The 19,367-nt window shown below is 33.0% G+C and overlaps 1 protein-coding gene across 1 annotated transcript in view; it reads left to right on the top strand.

Moving 5' to 3' along the window:
* Positions 1-19,367, top strand: part of LOC143562455 (ATP synthase delta chain, chloroplastic-like) — a 134,504-nt gene that overhangs the window by 89,326 nt on the left and 25,811 nt on the right. The gene's annotated exons all lie outside the window — the stretch shown is intronic.

Raw genomic sequence — 19,367 nt, 5'->3', positions numbered from 1 at the left:
CCATCAAAATTATCGTCTCACTACAAACGGTCTAACTGAACCAAAATATATATCAAAATGAATTAAAAATATACCTAAAAGGTTTTCATACTAATTTGACCGATGTCTATATTCATACACCTGGGATGCTCTAAAGACGTTTACCATAAAAAAGAAAATATATTTTATGATTATTACGTTTACCATAAAGAGAATATAATTATATTTTATGATTATTTATTAAATTACTAACAAGAGTACAAGACCTGTTGGTGGATTCCTTATTCTTTAAAAAAGAATTCAATCACATTATGTTTTAATGAGAATTTTGTTGGAAAAGAAAGAACTAAAATTTTTAAATATAATATCATTATAGTCTAAGATGCAGTTTCTTTTTAAGAGATAAAATAGTATTATTGATTGATAAACTAAGTTGAGTTGGCATGGATACCGAAACATTACGAAATTGCACATGATCATATGTTTATACAAACACGCTATGTAGTGTTAAGCATGGCAAATTAAGGAATAACGTGGTTTGTGAAGGCCATGGAACAATGTGGTCTGTGAAGGCCATTGGAATAATGTAGTCTATGAAGACCATGGGAATAACGTGGGTGGTGGAGGCCATGGGATTACGTGGGTAGTAGAGGCCACGTGGTATAAACACACGGTCAAAGTTTCACTTGTGACTTAGTATACAAGCATACATACATACATACATACTATGATTGTTATGGATTCGCATAACTGATTTCCTTGAAAACTTGTGAAACTCACCAACTATTCGGAGTTGACCATTTCTAACATGCTTTTCAGGTATATCATAGTTGAAATGAGATGTTATGTTCTATTTGATCAAGTGGTGTTCGATACAGTTGTAGATAGATGCAAATATACTAGTGAGAAGTAAAGCGAGTTGAAGGACCCATTTATGTCATGTATCGCCTAGTTTGTAAACATACTTAGAATGATGTAATATACTGTTTCTTTATAAACAATGTGGTTGATACTGGAGGTGTCTGTTACATTTCCGTTTTACGCTTTCGAAATTTCTAGACGGCGTGTGACAGCTATGGAATTAAGGGTGACACCGGTGAAGGGGTGACGACCGGTGGAAGGGCGACGACCCATGAAGGAGCGGAGGTGGTGGCTAGGGTTGAGAGTTTGTGAAAGAGAACGATGGTTTATGAGGTTAGAAAGAGTTTAGAAGAGGTAAAAAGAGGCTGGGTAAGGATCTGCACAAAGAAGAGCTCGCACAAATGTATTTTAATAACACGTGTGCAAAAAAACAAACACTATGCAGAAGCTCCTGTCTACGCATGGTCTACGTGACGCAGACAGAAGAACTCTTGGAGAGCTTTTTTTAGAAAACAAACATCTTATAGTGAATTTATAGTGAAGTGCTTCAATTTTTTTATATTATACTATATTTTAGTTTAGGATGTTTGTGTTGTATCAAGGTTGTTTAACTGAATACTTAACAAGTGATCGAGACGAAGTTTATTATTCGCCCTTTTATGTGAATTTATGTTTTATTGGAAACAAAGTTATCGATTTATTTCATAAGTGAACCTTAATGCATTGCATTAAAAACCCAGAAGGCTAGAATGCAGCAAAAACTGACATATATGAATCCCAACTTTTGATCAAATGAATTATTGAACATATAAATATGAGTAGTGGGTTTAAACCTCATTAGATCTCATTCTTAAATAATATGCTTCCATGAACAAAGTGATTCTAAAGACTATTAAGATCTGTCAATATTTTCCATTAACTTTCTATGTCAATTTGTTTATGAACAAAGTTATTCTAAATACTAACAAAGATCAATCAATTTATTCCATAAAGTTTTCTATATCAGTTAATTATTTGTGAACAAAGTTATTCTAAGACCAACAAAGACAAAACATTTTATTCCGTAAAGCTCGGTATATCAGTTTGTTTATGAACAAAGTTATTCTAAAGACCAACAAAGATTAATCAATTTATTAAATAAAGTTTTATATATCAATTCGTTTTACATACTTTACTTTATGAATATCATACCCATTTTCAAAAGTGCATTCAGCTCGAGGGGCTTGCAACTATTGCTCTTTGAAACTCTAATTGTTCACAATAATTTTTTTTCACAATTGTGGTAGGCAAAGAAGATGAGAAAGCAATGAATACTATGTACATTTTATCTTATTTATATTTTTATTTAGTTTTTTTCTATTCACGCTTTTCTTTCTCTGTTATTGATTATTGATCTAACTGGTCTCCATTCATGAAACTATTCAAACTTTTCATTATGTTGAATCAGTGCAACATCTTCAATGTCAGAAATCTCATTTTGGGTTTTATTTCCTGCGATTGACTTTAGTTTGGTCTTAATCTGTGAAGTGTTTCATATATATAGATTAATAATTCACAAAAAAAGGTTCTTATATTTGGTTATTCATATATACACGTTAAGTGTTTGATGATAAAATATTATATTGAACTCATAACTGTTTCACATATGAACTTTGTTTTCTATGTGACATACACACACACACGTACACACTAGACGGGTATCCATGCGATGTAGCGGAAAACATGGACTTTGGTAATCGCATTACAGGTTTATATGTGTTTATTGTTCGGTTTGAAACCGTGAAACCGTTCAAACCTGTTATTGGTTTGATTTCACGGTTGATCTTTTTTCTTTAATTTTTGGCCAACTGATTTCAATTTGACGGGGTGCTTTCGGTTTTCGATGACAAAAAAACGTTATTAATAGTTTGGCTCACGGTTTAATTTAAAACTATTAAAACCAAATCGCAAACACCCCTACGTAAAACATTGTTTTTTTTTAACTAAGAAAATTATAGTAATATCATACTCAAATTAAAGATAATAAAATGTTCTTTTTATGACGTAATGCTTTATAAAAAATATTAACGTATAAGTTATGGGCGTTCAAATTTCGTGAGAGAAGCTGGGTTAAAAGTGAAAATAAAAAAGTATATAGATAAATGATTAAGGGTGATAGGGTCCAAATTATACACATTATTAATGATATATCTTCTACACTTTTGAGTAAATTTGGGTTTGTTTTCATTATACTCATAATTGGCTCATATTTGATTTTTGTAGGTTTAACGAGGCAATGAGCTAAAATGATATGTTTTTATATTATTTAATTACTTTATTACAAATATGAATTGGAATTTAAATTGAAAGAACAATAGAATAAACTAAAAGTTGAAACGTCACTTGTTACATCAAATATTTTTGTTAACTAAATTATTATGTTAACTTATAATTCAATTCATCTCATAAATCATGCATATATTTCAATGAGATCTTACTACCTTATTTTTAATGATTGAATTATGCAGACAAACAATCAGACTGTTTCCAAATATTTATTTGTGATGATGAAATATGGGCCACATGATCCCTGGTCATTTAAGTGCATGCTTACGTTTAGAATGGAGATTTATGGGCTTAATGGCCCATATCAAGAATTAGTGCTCGAAGGGTTTTATTTTCGAGTGGACGGCAATTTTTCATTATTGGGATCCCCTACTGCCAACGAAAGTCAAACAGAAGAAAAGAGAAAGAAGCACTTTGGTTCGAGGAGAGAGCATCCGGGTTTAACACCTACTCATCCAAACATCACTATTATTTGGTTCAAATTTATTGTTTTCGTCATGAATTTATTATTTGAACCTTATTTATTTGTTTTGTTCTTGAGTATGGTTGTTGGCTAAACCCCTAGACCACCTAGGTTTATAATGAACTTTTGTTGACGTTTGATTTTAGTTTGGACTTTGTGTTTGTTATGGTTTATGATTAAATAAGAGGTTTCTTGTTTTTCTCATTCGATGCATATGTGTGTTTAGGATTGTTTAGTGAATTTTATTGTTTCACAGTTTCCTTGGTGATTGTCTGTCATATAATAGGATTCTGTTAGGTCATCTACTGTGTGTTTTTTATTAGTTTATGGTTGATTTGCAATAAAGCCATAGGAACAATATTAATAAATCAAATAGACCTAAGTGTGCTGCTAATCTAAATAGCTATAAGGTGATAGAATATATGATAAGTCTTGGTTGTTTAAGATTTCTAGATTTAGTTCTTCGTAAGGAGTCCGTCCAGGTTTGATTTTTCAGCCTTGTTTATCTAGTCGAGTGAATTCTTTAAACTATCTTTGATTTCCGCGCTGTAAGGTAGAATTTCTTATAGAGGTACTTATCATAAAATAATTAGCGACCGTAAGCGAGTCTAATTAAACTGGTGTTTTTAAGAACTTAATAGAGATCCATAGGTGTCTTCTTGAGAAGGGTCAGGGGTCCTGTTCGGGTTTTCATTAAGTGAATAATTTAAGATCCCAGTTCTATAACTTAGCATTTTCCAACAAATTGATAATTGATACATTAAGGAATCTAGCCTAGGTGGTTGTTTATCATTATCTGAGTTAAATCCAAGTCATAAGTTAAGTCGTTTTCAGTTTTATTAATTAGTCTAATTTTAGTTTAAATCTTAGTTCTTTAGTAAAACCCCAAAAATAAAATAAATAAATAGTCGTGTCTGTAGTTGAGTCTAATTTAGCTAGTTTACGTAATTTAAAGAGTCTCGTGGGTTCGACATCCGGACTTACTTAGCTGTACTAGAGTCGACCGGTTCACTTGCCGGTTAGTAGTTTTAGCTAGGTTAAGAGTCTAAAATTTATTACTTAGTGTCTAGATTAGCGTGTTTTTATATAACTACTTTTAGCACATCAAAGGGCAATAGTTGTAAGTGCTGTTTAAATTTATAAAATGTGATTAAAGTTAACTGGACAAAATTATAACTATATTTAATGATTTGAAAGTGCACGTGATAAATTTATTCATCAAAAGATTATATCGTCATTTTCAACATGCTTTGTTTTATTGTAACTTATGTATTAAATTTTCTATTTTATTTAAAAACAACGTCTTAATTTGTCAATCTCTCTCTCATTATATATAAAATACAGATAGTTACTTCACAAATGAAATAAATGATATGCGTAGTTATATACACCTTCTTCTAAACTTACAAAATTGCAAATTCTCTAAATTTTGCTTGAAGAGCATCATACATTCAAAACTTATATTTTGAAAAAATATACAATTTTGTAAGTTTTGTGGGGATATATGTAATTCCCCATTTATATTATATAAAATAAAACAGGAAAATTCTTAAAATGAACCTACTTTAGAAAGAGATTTCACTTTTATCCCCCCCCCCAACTTTTAAAATTCAAAAAATATTACCCTCTAACTCATCTTTGAATATGCGTTAGGAAGTCTAACACATCTTTGACTACGTGTATCTTTGACGACGTGTCCAACACGTCGTCAAAGATGTGTTAGACTTCCTAACGTATGGTCAAAGATGAGTTAGGTATCCAAACACATGGTCAACGACGTGTTAGCATCTAAAATACGTAGTTAAAGACGTGTTAGCCTCTTGTTGTTTGTTTTTTTAATGCTATATTAATAAACTAACTCTCTTTATATTTGTGTTTTTTATAACTTTTAATATATAAAGTTTTATATTATTTCAAATATACCGAAGAGACATGTTTATTTTTATCTACATGTTGACACAAATTTTATTTAAAACCGTACGGAGTCATTTTTTATTGAGCATTTTGATATTCAATATTTGACACGGCTCGTGGTTAAGTAAGTTTATGTCAGTCTGTAAATAAAAATAAAATATCTCATCAGTATATTCGAAATAATATAAAACTTTATATATTGAAAGTTATAAAAAAAACAAATATAAGTTGAATTATTTATATTAATATAATATTAAAAAAACAAGAGGCTAACACGTCTTTGACTATTTGTTTTAGATGCTAAGGCGTCGTTGACCATGTGTTTGGATACCTAACTCATCTTTGACCATGTATTAAGAAGTCTAATACATCTTTTTACGTACGACGCATTTGTAAAACATGTCGTCAAAGACGTGTTAGACTTCCTAACACATGGTCAAAAATAACTTAAAGAGAGACATTTTTGAAGAATCCTAAAATTTATGGGTAAAAATAGAAACTCTTTACGAAGTAGGTCTATTTTAGAAATTTACCCACATAAAATTTAGTTTCCTCGTTTTTCTCTCTTTTGAAAAGCTTACACATGTTACACATGTTTACTAAAGGCCCCGTCTATTGGGACATCTCATTTTTCTATTTAGACACCCCTGTTATGCCCATATTAATCAATATGAGGCATATTGATCCACCAAACAGACAAAAAGCTGGTCGTTGTCAGTTTCGGTCTGGTGGCTTCGTCAATATTCACCATATTGGTCGATATAGACCATATTAACTACAGTGTGAAAATTTGTTGGCAATGTTGAAGATGCTTATATGGTGACAAGTATATGCACCATATTGGTCGATATGGGCCATATGAACGACAGTGAAATTTTTTGCCATGATGACAAGTATATGCACCATATGGTCGGTATGACCATATGAACTACAGTGTGATAACTTTTTGCCAATGTTGAAGTTCCTTATATGGTGAGAAGTATTATATGGTACATGTCATCCATATTGTAGTAAAAAACTATAAACTTTTTTTAAAGTTATTTTATTTATTTATAAAAGGTAGATTTTATTTGAGTGATTACGTTTAATTTTTATATAAGGTACTTTTTCTATCCGTATGAAAGTTCACAACCATATTCGTCACTTGAGCAGTCATGTTGTGCATACGAAGGTTCACCCCCGTATCTGTAGCTAGCGTAACCATGTTGTTCGTACGAAGATTCACCGTGATGGAAAGGCTCCTGAAACATGTTTACGGTTAAAAGGTGAACATAAATTTAAGACAATTGTAAATTTAGAACTAAATGTTTTGCCTAGTTTAGGTCGGGAAACACGGGTCTCTTGTCTTGTGAATGAAAACCAATGGCGACCTCCTCGTTTAGGGTTGGTTACAGTGGTTTCTCGTATGAATCAGGAATGTCTGACCAATCGTAAGACTCTGGAACCACTGACTCATTAAAATTTTCATCGAAAAAATAGTTGGCGTTCCACCACGACATTGCGACAATTTTGACAATGAGTGTTATTGCATGTGAAAAAAAAGGTTTTGAAATGAGAATGAATGTTTCTCTCAAGTGATGGATGGTGTTATATAAATACCAAATATGCTCCATAGTGGCCAATATGGAACATATTGACAGAAAAAACAAACTTAACTTGTATTATGCATGTGACTATGAGTAGGTAACAGGGAATACACAATTGTATTATGCATGTGACGATGAGTAGGTAACAGGGAATACACTTTTGCCTTCAAATGGGGAAAGGCTGATATTCCGCATATTGGCCAAGATAGAGCATTTTGTGGGAGATTTGACTCACGGTATGCATGTGATTATGAGTAGGTAGGAGGGAGTATGTTATTGTCTCCAAATGGGAAACAGGGAAAGCCTGATATGCTCCATATTGATCAATGTGGAGCATATTGTTGGAGATTTGACTTACGGGACCCATCCATTTTGCATATGATTCAGTGTAGGTATAGTAATATGTTTCATATTGGGCAATATGAGCATATTAAGGGGTGTCTAAATAGACAAGGGGGTGTCCCAATAGAAAGACCCTTACTAAATAATGGAGGTAGATCACGCGTTAGTACTTTGTACCATCCACTGCCTTCTGCAACCACAAAAACCCACCAACCCAGGTACTAAACACTTCTTTGAAATCTTTTAACGGTTTTTGATACATGACAGTAACTCATCCCGCAAATCCATCAAAGCAGGCGTCTGAAACCCAACTACAGTGACATATGTGGGTTCACACAAACAAACTGTGTTGAGGTATGTAGTTTGAAGACTTGAAGGAACTTCAATCTAGTTCTGGAATAACTAGATCATATCTCTTCTAAGATTGCAAGTAGTGGAATAATCAACGGATAGAAGGCATAACACAATACCACAAAGTGCAATGGTTTTATTGAAATTCCTCATAGTGATGATAATATGTTCATGATGGTCCCTAGGACCACTCTGGTGCTCTTTATTCTATCCCTCTCTTTATACGTGTCCATTTCATTATGCTCTTTAAATTGACATTTGGGACCTTTGTTGTTAAGTACCGTTCGTGATTATTTATCCGAAGCTCTGCACCAATCCGAAGCACTCTCTGCTGACCCGAAGCTTTACCATTAAAAGTGTTACCCCTTCATGTGCATAGATGCATAAAATTCGAGTTTGACTCATTGAACTTAAAAAGCTCGAGTTTGACTCGTTTCAAGCTTTACATCAAAACTTAAGTTCGTTTTAGTGAGTAATATTACAAGATAGCAGAAGCAGAATGGGCTCTATATTTTATATTAGGTTGGGTTGTAGGAGGATGTTGATAATAATGTATTTGTTACCTGGTAGGTATATTGGTGGATTAATATAGACAATGTATGCTTTAAACTAAGCGATGGTAAAAATAAGCAACTCACACATGGTTAACTAATATGTCTAGATCGTTAAATGCTAGCTTTAATTATTAAAAGTTAAATAAATGAATATTTAAAATAATAATAATAATAATAATAATAATAATTAAATGAATAAAAAATGTAAAAGAAAATATATCCTATCTTATCCTATCCTAGTATTCTAATAAAGCAAAATATTGGTGATGATGTGTCAAACCCACATTCTCTGATGATCTATTTTTCCCTTCTAATATCTTCTCTCATTAAATTTAGGTAAATAAAATTGTAAATGATTTATTCAATCTTTATTAGCCTACTAATTTTGATTTCTATTGCCGCAAATAATTGGTGCAGATCATATTAATCTGTCCATCATCACAAAAACATAATTAGGGTTTATTATACTTTCACAAGTACCTTTCAGTAACACATCAACAAACTATTGAAAAGGCGATTATAAGTTTTAAGATTGTCGTTCTTAAAATATCAAAGGTTTGGCACATCTGTTATCTCTACTACGTTTTCTTTAGATTATCATGTAAATTATCTTGCAAATCTCTATTGTTATAGTTTTTCTTAACAAAAACTTATTGATAATGAAGAAGCAAATAAGGGTTTTCAAAATCCGTTATTCGATTTATTCGCAATCAAATCTTTTGCCAAAATCATCATCGTTCATCCTAAATCTCTAATTTTGAACTAAAAAACTTAATCGACGTTTCATTCTATCAATTTTTACATGTTTTAGTTTTCATATTAAGGTTTTAGTTCTTAACATGTCTGGATGCGACTACACATTTAATTTAATCTGTTAAACCTTATTCATGAAATCGATTTATTTTTGTTAATACTATGAACCCTTAATCTCATTCATTTCGATTTAGTATTGAGTACTAACACACAACTTTAGTCATTCTATATATTTATTATCATGATTCTTATTTTGTACTTACAGTATGATTGCCAACTTATATGATGGAAGCAATCTTGTGTTTCAGGTTTAGTGTATTAAATTCCACTTAATGCATAAAAATCTTTATGCTTGGTTGTATACAAGGAATCCAAGTGGGTAATGGAGTTGCTTGGGTGCTTATATTAATTTGCTAACGAAGGTATAGGTGCAAAATTATATTCAGGCGGGTTGGTGAGACCCAACATAATCTGGATTAATATGCTCTTGTCTGAAGGGCACGACTAACCAGTTGGCCTCCGGTAGATCATTTCGCAAGAACATTTTGGCTACAAATGTAAAAGAAACAATGATGAGTTGGACAGAAAACCGGGTTCCACTACTCTTTTTGTGAAAGTTAGTATGGATGGTGCTCCTTATTTGAGAAAGGTGATCTAAGAATTTATATTACTTATCCATGGCTTACATCAGCCCCTGGAAAAGATGTTTAGTCATTTCACTTTTTGCTCTGAGTTTTCAATACTAATCTACTATTATGATTTTTATGAAATTATTAATATTATTTCCCGAATGCGGGTCATTGTAGATCACAAAGCTTAAATGAGAGTATGTTGGGAATTTGTCGCATGGATCAAAGTATGTGCTCATATATTAGGATTAAGATAGTTGGTGGATGCTTCTTGGAGATTTCCCTTGTTGTTGTTATTATTATTATTATTTATTTGATAACTAAATGATATTTTTCTAATATATATGTTATTTTTCTGTCTGTGTGACAACGGTATTTTCATGAATTGGAAATGTTGTTTGTATAATTTTAAAAATTGTTTATGGCGTGTGCTTTTTTATTGCTTTTTTTAATCATAAATGCGCGTTTGCTTTTAGGTAATGTAGGGTCATAAGGCTGTATATAGCACTGAGAATTGAAGGACGCAAGAGCGGCTGCAACACAACCGAATGAAGAGGCTTGCAAGTACGAGTACACATACCTATCTATCAAGCTGATACCATTAAACTCCCTTTTTGATTAGCTCTTTTGATGTCTCACTAAATATGTAAAGAGACACGAAATTTGTAAATTTGAAATTTTAGACTTATTGCTTGTATTATATATATTTTCTTTTTTACCTTTAATTTTTTCCTTTATTTGAAATAATGGATCGTATTTACTTTTATTATTTGACAAATTCTGTGTAATGCACAGGTTTAAAACCTAGTTTGTTAATAAAAGAAAATAAAAAAACTCAACCAATAATTCTATTAAAGTGAAGGATAGACGCATAAATCATTTAAAACATTAATAAAGTTTAGAGGTCGTATAATAACCATATAAAAGTTGAGATGTAATAAAAAAAAAGTGTACCTATACAATAGTAACCAAGTTTTAAAATTGTTATAATCAGATCACTCATAAAATACTTTGTTCTAATCAGGTCATGAAAGTTTCCTTTGTGTTCCAATACTAGATATTTTATATGGATAGCAGGTTATGTAGGTTTTCTTTTTTTTTTAAATAGTTTGACATTGCAAATTTTTTTTTTAAATTGAAAAAATTAGTAAAAATTGAGAAAAAAAAAATTTAATTGCAAAAAATTGAAAAAAGAAAAAATAAAAATAAAAAACAAATTTGAAAAATTGCATAAAAAATCTAAAAAAATGCGAAAATTACAATATAATTAATATGTTCCTATTTTTTTTTGTATGGAAATAATTAATAATTCTACTATTAAATATTTTAATATCACCTAACTATCTTTTTGAATTTTTTCTAAAAAAATGATGGTTTCTTATAAAAAAATCCGTAACTTAAAAAAGGGTAAATTCTTACTACTACTTATTATTATTATTATTATTTTTGAAGTTTTTTGGATTTTTTTTTTTTTTTGCAATTTAAAATTATTTTTCTCAATTTTTACTATTTTTTCAATTTTTAAAGGATATTTTGCAATACCAAACTATTTAAAAATATAAAAGAAACCTACATAACTTGCTATTCAGGTCAAATAAGATTGGAACACAAATAAAACTTTAGTGAACTGATTGGAACAAAATATTTTATAAGTGACCTAATTGGAACAAGTTCAAAACTTAATTACTATTCTATAGGATAATCCCTAAAAAATGAAAACTTAAAGTTCACCGGCCATATGATAGTCATATTAAAGTTTAGGATTGAAAGTTGAAATGCAAATTATAAAAATAGTATAAAAGAGAAGTTTGGTGCCACAAATTAGTTGGCACTTTCTATTTTTGTATATGTAGTAATGATTTTGATAGTTTTCACTAGCATTAATGTTGGCCGGATGGTTTAGTAGGTAGTGGAAGATGTTTGAACCGGCTTTCATCCCAAGTTCGAATCTCTTGTGCTGCAAATGATGGTTTATTTTTTTTAATTGTGTTATTTATGTGTTTGTGTATGGTAGAATGGTTTGTCTTATACCGTTAACTTGGGCGTGGACCGGTTAGTTTTGTAATCCGGTCGGTTTCACTTAACTTTTTGTTTTTTTAGTTTTGGTATCGTAACAAACGTGACGAAGATCGACCAAAATTTTGAAGTTTAAAATATAACTCATTGCCTCAACAACCAAGATCGACAACGCTCGGGTGTTACTAAGCCTGAGCTTTACCGACCGACGTTACCCCGCTGGTCTACCTCAGTTTTTTAATTGTTTTTGTTTATTTTTTGGTTTAGTTCCAATGCCATAACGCACATAACCGAAATTGACCGAATTCGTATCGACTTACCGCCTCAAAACTAGGACCTACAATGCTTGGGTTTTACCGATGCCCAAATTTAGCCAACCTGCCCGACGCAACGCGCCGAGTAAAATGCTAGTTAAGTATAAAAATAGTGGACCAATTACCATTGGCTACTTCACACCATCCGGACCTATGGCAATTTTTTTTAAACGACCAACGAATTTTTCAAGTGGACTACTGGCTAAATTCACTGCATCGGGATACACTCGTCTTTTGATCTGGGAAAAACCTTGTAGGTCCTCTAGATGGATCTCACAACTTGACTCGGATCAATCCGTGTTGTTGGTTAGCGGAAATCATCAACGAGACTCGGATCTCGGATCTTAATTTTGTTTGATTTATTTGCTTGAAAGAAAGAAGAAGAAGATAGAGAGAGAACTTTATTTCCAAAATGTTGTATTGAAAGTGTTGGAAGAGTTGTGGAGAAATGGGTAAAGTGTCCCTTATATAGGGTCCCCATTTCTCCAAAGTTTACATAATAAACCTACAAAATAAACGTACCAAGTACGTAATACACCGACTAAAAGCATACTAGAACGACATACACATTCCTAAAAACAATATAGAATATTGGCCCTACAATCTCCCTCTAGGATTGAGTATGTCAAGGAACCTTCGTCAAGTGCTTTGCTTCGTCTTTATTTCTTGAAACTTAGTACTTGTCTTGATCCAGAGTCTTGAACCAGATTGGATCTTGAACAGTTCTTTATTTTCCAGTCTTGTAGACTTGAACTTCAATCTTATTTTCTGGTTAGGATCGGCAGCAATAAATTTTAGAAACATCAGATGCAGGATGCTCGATATCTAATTTTCTTTTGTTTACTTTCTTGAGCTGACTGGTCTCTTTCTTTGTCTTCGAATGCAGTCAGATCATTTTTAGCTTCAACCACCAACTTTCACGTTCTCGTTTTCTTTTAAGCGCTTCAGCATCTGCAACTCCAAGCAGACTTGATCTTGATCTACCTGTCCATGTACTACTGCGCAAAACTTAGAACGAATCAGATTCGTTCACAAACCCTCTCGAGTGTCAAAGAAGAATTCGTTCACAGGCCCTCCCAATTTCAGTCTCTCAACTTGTAAATGATTTGTTTAAGTTCCAGATTTCCAACGAACTTTGCATGGACGACCTTGACAATAAAACACGTGATTTTGAATAAAACAAGGTTTAATAAATTATGTACGACCACGATAAAAACTTAAAATCTTTTTGGTATTTTCATATATTTGAATATTACGAAAATATATACATAATATTTTGAAGTTGAAACATAAAAAAAATAAGATAAGAGTAAAGATGAAATTAATATTATATATAAAAAATATTTACTTAAAAGTTTACTAAATTATTTTTCTGATAAAGATCAAAACATGGAATCACATTATTTGTTAACGTTCTAGATCACACTTCTATTTGGACATTATTATGCCAAGAATCCAAAGTCAATTGTAGATATAATTTTTCCACTTTAAACTTAACAAGTATTTGGATGTTAATGTGATATATTCAGTTATAGATTAGGCACAATGCTTGTGTGGTCCCCATTTAATCTGATATGTTACAGACTCCATCATACCTCGGGCTTAATTTGCTTTCACATGTCACCTCAACTTGACTTAAACCTTTCTTATTTGATCACAGTACACTTATTAACACACTTGACACTTTATTTTTGTACAATTGACTCGATCTAGAAAAATTAAAATAAAGCAGAAGTTTAGGGCCTTAACAATCAGGTCGGATAATACCATATTATCGCGCAGAGAAAGTCCAAGGCTTGAGCAAAAAAAAGAAAATAAAACAAAGCAGAAGATTCAGGGCCTTAACAATCAGGTCGGATAATACCATATTATCGCGCAGGAGAAAGTCCAAGGCTTGAATCAAAATAAATGAAGAAATAAATCATACGTTAAAAATCCTAAGACAGACATCTTTTCATTTTTCTTTGTCTTTTCTGACTCTTTTCTTGTCTTTCCTGACAATTTTCTTTTCTTTTCAGTTCTGACTCTTTTCTTGACACAATAACATAAAATTGGCACACGACAATATAAGACAATTGTGATCAGGTAAAGAGAGGCTTGGGTATAATATGTTATTTACGTTTCTGCCTTCATTGATATGACTTTAATTGGAGTCGGCCACCGCTTCATAACGTGTAACTACTAGCATAGGCATATATTTAAGTTTATATCACTATGACACTTACTCATTTGTCAAGCCTATCTACACATCAAGCAATGATCTTGTTGGCTTTTGATCTACTCTTTTCATGTGCTAGAATCGTTTAATTTCTTATCATTTTCCAAGGGTCGGATCAATTTCTCAAAATTTTGAAAATTTTAATTATCCGACTCCCTCTAAGTAGGAGCTCCCTCTAAACGGGACAATTCTTTTTAGATTTTCTTAAAAGTAATATAAAATCTTTTTGGTAAATCAAATGATTTGTTTTTGCTTTTCTTAAGATGAATTGAAAATCTTTTTGGTGAGTTAAACTTAACTCATTTTCTCTATCTAAAATTGTGACATATTTGAAAAAATATTTACAATTTTATATACAAAAATATAGATAGGTTGTTTTAATCAAAATTGATCATGCCGAGCGATTCGACCAGAAATTCAAATCGGGCATGATCGATGGCTTTAGTGAAAAGGTCAGCAAAGTTGTTGTCAGATGGACTATCTTAAGCAAGCATTATCACATTGTATGACAAAGTTGAAAAGATTCAAACCAAGATCCAACAGCTGATGTTGGATCCATCACTTAAGAGAAGCAGTTGAACGAGGTTAGTTTGAGAAACGCTCGATAAGTTGTTGAGCCATTTGAACAAGGCTTCCCTTCCTTGAAGTTTGTCCTCCCATGTCGCTTATGAAAGACTCGAATCCGCCATCGAATGGTTTAGCATCAAATAGAAAGGGTTCGTCTCCCATCATATGTCGGGAGCAATCACTATCTAAGTACCTAATACTGTTGATAGTCCTCCTTGATTGACCCTGCATGCACTAAGCGTTTAAATAGACACGGGTTCCCGGGATACTTTTGTCCTGGGAAGGTCAACCGTAAACCGACCAAACTTGATTTTATTTCCTGAAAACCATTTATTTCTTGGTGCATCCTCACTTGATGAAGAATAGTCCTTAGGAATCCAAGTAAAAACTTGTTCCTTGGTTTTGACAATTTTGGACTTCTCTTTTCTTGTTTTTGGAACTATTTTTGGTGAATCCTCAAACTTTAAAGTCTTAGGATCCTTTTTGATTTTATCCTTCTTGGATTTCCAAAAAGGTTTCTTTTGATGTTTTACTTTATTAATCTTGGATCTCACATCCATTTCACTGGGTTCACTATCGACTTGATCAGTCCTTGAATCTGGGCTACTAAAAGCTCCTTTTGGGGACTGACTAAGCCGCCTTTGAATATCAAGTTGTTGCTTGAACCAGTGCTTGCAATGTCTTGCAAGGTGAGAAGAGTGACCATACACAAAATAGCACTTTCTCCTAGGAATGCAAAAGAACTCATCTGAACTATAATGTGATTGGTGTGGTGGGAAAGGTGATCCTTGGAAAGGAACAAAATTATAAAACGCATTTGTGTAATATGGATCAACAAAATTCTGTTGATAATGACCATAGTAGTTGTTATCACAGAAGTTGTATGACTGAGGACCTCTTAATTGAATGGTTGTTTGAGAAAATGATCGTTTATTTGGTGGAATATATTTACATGAAGTACTTGTCTTTTCATTTTCAAAAACTTTGCTTTTACTTGAACTATCCTCAGTCTCACAACTTGATGATGAACAACTTGATATGTTCACCTCAACAGACCTACTTTCATTGACACATTTTTCAACAAAAGTTTCATCATAAACGGTTTAATAATCACAACTTGTGTCCGTTTCCACCAACCCACTTTCTTCAACAGAACCAGCTGAACAAGATGAATCACCGCTAGAATCAACAGTTACAGGTATTGGAGCAGTTGCTTTAGAAGCTGGAGGAACAAATGTTACTGGTTTTGGTACATGACCAATTCCATATACCATCTCTTCCTCAGGAGAAGTATTATAGCTAAAATGGGGCAGGCTGGTGTAATTATCATTAAACGGAGGTGGAACTGCAGTGTAGTCATAGCCTAGCCCAGCCTTAACTTTAATACTTCTCTGGGCTTCAATAATATCATCCAACTGTCGTGATGATGTCTCAAATCTCTCGACTATCTTTTCATGCTTCTTATTTACAGAAATTTCATTTTTCAAGCTTTCAATTTCATCTTTTAATTCAGAAACTATGTTTTTATAATAAATTACTTCATGCTCCTTTTTAAAAATTTTAAGTTTCAGATTTGCCACATCATCACGATGAGTTTCAATTTTCTCAACGTAAATCTTGTCAGCTTTTACATACTCAGCATTTAACTGACGAAGCTTTGCATTTTCTTTTAAGACTTCATTTTGATGATATCTATAGTATGTAACCTTGTTAATGCAAGCCTGCGTGCATAAGTTGTGGTTTACCTCATCGCAAGGTGATGTGTCAGGAATGATAGGACATGCATGACTGCTTTCACCTGTAGCACTTGTCCCAACTTTATTTTCTTTGGACTGATTGTTCATTTGTAGCTTATCTTCCATTATTTCAAAAGACTTGATGGTAGAAGTCAACTCTAAGAGTGTCATGGTATTTAGGTTTGTTGTTCTTTTGATAGTAACCACATTGATGAACCATATGTAAGGTAGTGAATTCAACAACTTCATGTTGATCTCAAACAAACCATTGATGATACCAGCACTACTCATTTTAAAGACGAGTGACTAAAATCTGTTGATAAGAGAGGCAGCCGATTCTCCTTTAATATGTGCAAACATGTCGAATTAACTTTTTAATATTTCCTTTCGGCTTTCTCCCATATCCAGATTTCCTCCAAGCTCGGGTTCGTAAGACATTTTTTTTAAAGAGAAAAAAATTAAAATTTTTTTTTTGTGCTACAGTATCGAGTCGCTACAGTGTTTCGCATGAGTCGCTACAATGTTTCGCATGAGTCGCTACAGTACCCGATGCGATGCGATTGCTACAGTACCCCGTGCGAGACGAAACGATTGCTACAGTACCCCCGTGCGAAGAGAAACGATTTGCTACAGTACCGTGCGAAGCGATTCCTACAGTACCCTTGCGAAGTGATTGCTACAGTACCCGGATACGATTTTTTTTTAAGAATATAGCACCTAAACTTCCAAAAAGTCAAAAAGACTTTAGTCTAAAAATCACTAAATCGCCCTAGATCAGAGTTTTTTAGCCGAATATGAGCTCAGACACAAAAACTTAAAATCCTAAAAACTTAGATTTGGTGATTCTCGTGTATTTCTAAGATGTAAGGGACTCCAAAAGTGGTGAGTAACGCGAAATCAACCTCAAATCCAACAAAAACTAAGATCAAAATCCGAAAAGTTTGACCCGAAAACCGCAAAAAGTTGAGTCGAAAGCTCTGATACCACTTGTAGGTCCTCTAGATGGATCTCACAACTTGACTCGGATCAATCCGTGTTGTTGGTTAGCGGAAATCACCAACGACACTCGGATCTCGGATCTTAGTTTTGTTTGGTTTATTTGCTTGAAAGAAAGAAGAAGAAGATAGAGAGAGAAAACTTTATTTCCAAAATGTTGTACTGAAAGCGTTGGAAGAGTTGTGGAGAAATGGGTAAAGTGTCCCTTATATATGGTCCCAATTTCTCCAAAGTTTACATAATAAACCTACATAATAAACGTACTAAGTACGTAATACACCGACTAAAAGCAAACTAGAATGACATACACAATCCTAAAAACAATATAGAATATTGGCCCTACAAACCCTCACCTAAGGCCAACGTCCGTGAACATTCGCCCGAAGGTACGGCAATGCGGTGAGAAAAAAACCCATTTAGTTCAAGGATCCAACTAATGAAACCTACCTAATCGCCTAATCTTCCATCATCACTCTGATACCTCTAAAACAAAATGTTGTAGGCAGGCATCGAACCTAGGTCACATGGACCAATGATAATTAATTACAGGTATTCACCAATTCAAAATGTTAGTATATATTAATTATTACTTGTTGCAATTGTTTAGTTTTCTTATCATAATATTGCCATGTAATTGAGCTTTAATTTATATTATATAAATGCTTTTATAAATAAATTATAATTGGATTCTTTCAATGATGAGGCTGTATGCTATGGTGAGGGGCATCGAAGCCTCTCTACAGTGCCACGTCAGCGTCACATGGGCACCGGGGGCTTCGTAGCCCTTCTCCATAACGCTCCGCTATGGTTAAAGCCCCTTTGGGCGTCCCATTATATACATAAATATAGATGTATGTGTGTGGATGAGAGTAAGAGAGAGAGAGAGGAAGAGAGAGAGAGAGAAAGCGCCGGTCGTCTGATGCCCCCCCCCCCCCTCCACAGCGCCCCCTAACGATGTGCCTCCTCCTTCGAATTCAGTGCCCTTCTCCCCCCTCCAAGGCGCCCATAGCGGACAACATGATAATCAAACTAGGCAAGTAAAGTTGAGATTCGAGACGTACGGTTTTATTAAACGCATTTCAATTTAAGTTTGAGCTCAGCCTTTATGCTCTATTAAACTTGAGACATTAACGAGCAAACCGGACACGTTTACATCCTTTAGTAAAGCAATAAGAATTTAGTTTAAAATCTAAAAGAAAGCCAAAATATTTACTTTTTTATTGAAAAGCATGCACATACAAATTCGATAAGGTGGTACCATCCAATCTCTTCTGCAACTTAAAAAAACCCCACTAACCTAGATATCAAATTTCTCTTTAATTTTTTGATATTTTTCCAAAATTGGCTATAAATAGATATCACTACCTCTATTCTAAACGCACATCAACCATTTTGTAAGCTTAAAACAAATTAAAATACCTGAACCTTGTTTTAAGAAAATGGAAGCGGAAAAAGGGCTAGAGACTAACACTCTGCCACCAGCTGATGCTGATCCGCTAGCATCAACGACTAACGAACCAGTAAGTCTTGGCTACCATGATGAGTTGATTCATATAAGTTTTTTAAATAAAAAGTACATAAGTGTTATTCTTTAGTTGTAAATTTCAAGTTTATCTAGATCATAATATAAGTAAATATTTTTCTTATAGCAAGATCACATAGGAATATTCACTAAAGAAACTAGGGTTTTCAGCTTCCGTTATGAGCTTTTGAGTTTACTTGGGCATGCTATACTATTGTACATACCGTCTGTAATCTAATCT

Source organism: Bidens hawaiensis, unplaced genomic scaffold, assembly GCF_021521415.1.
Source record: "Bidens hawaiensis isolate Kalapana, Puna unplaced genomic scaffold, B.hawaiensis_p1.1 tig00021020_1, whole genome shotgun sequence".
Lineage (NCBI taxonomy): Eukaryota > Viridiplantae > Streptophyta > Magnoliopsida > Asterales > Asteraceae > Bidens > Bidens hawaiensis.
Note: the sequence above shows the minus strand (reverse complement) of the source record. Positions and strands in the feature narration are given on the sequence as shown.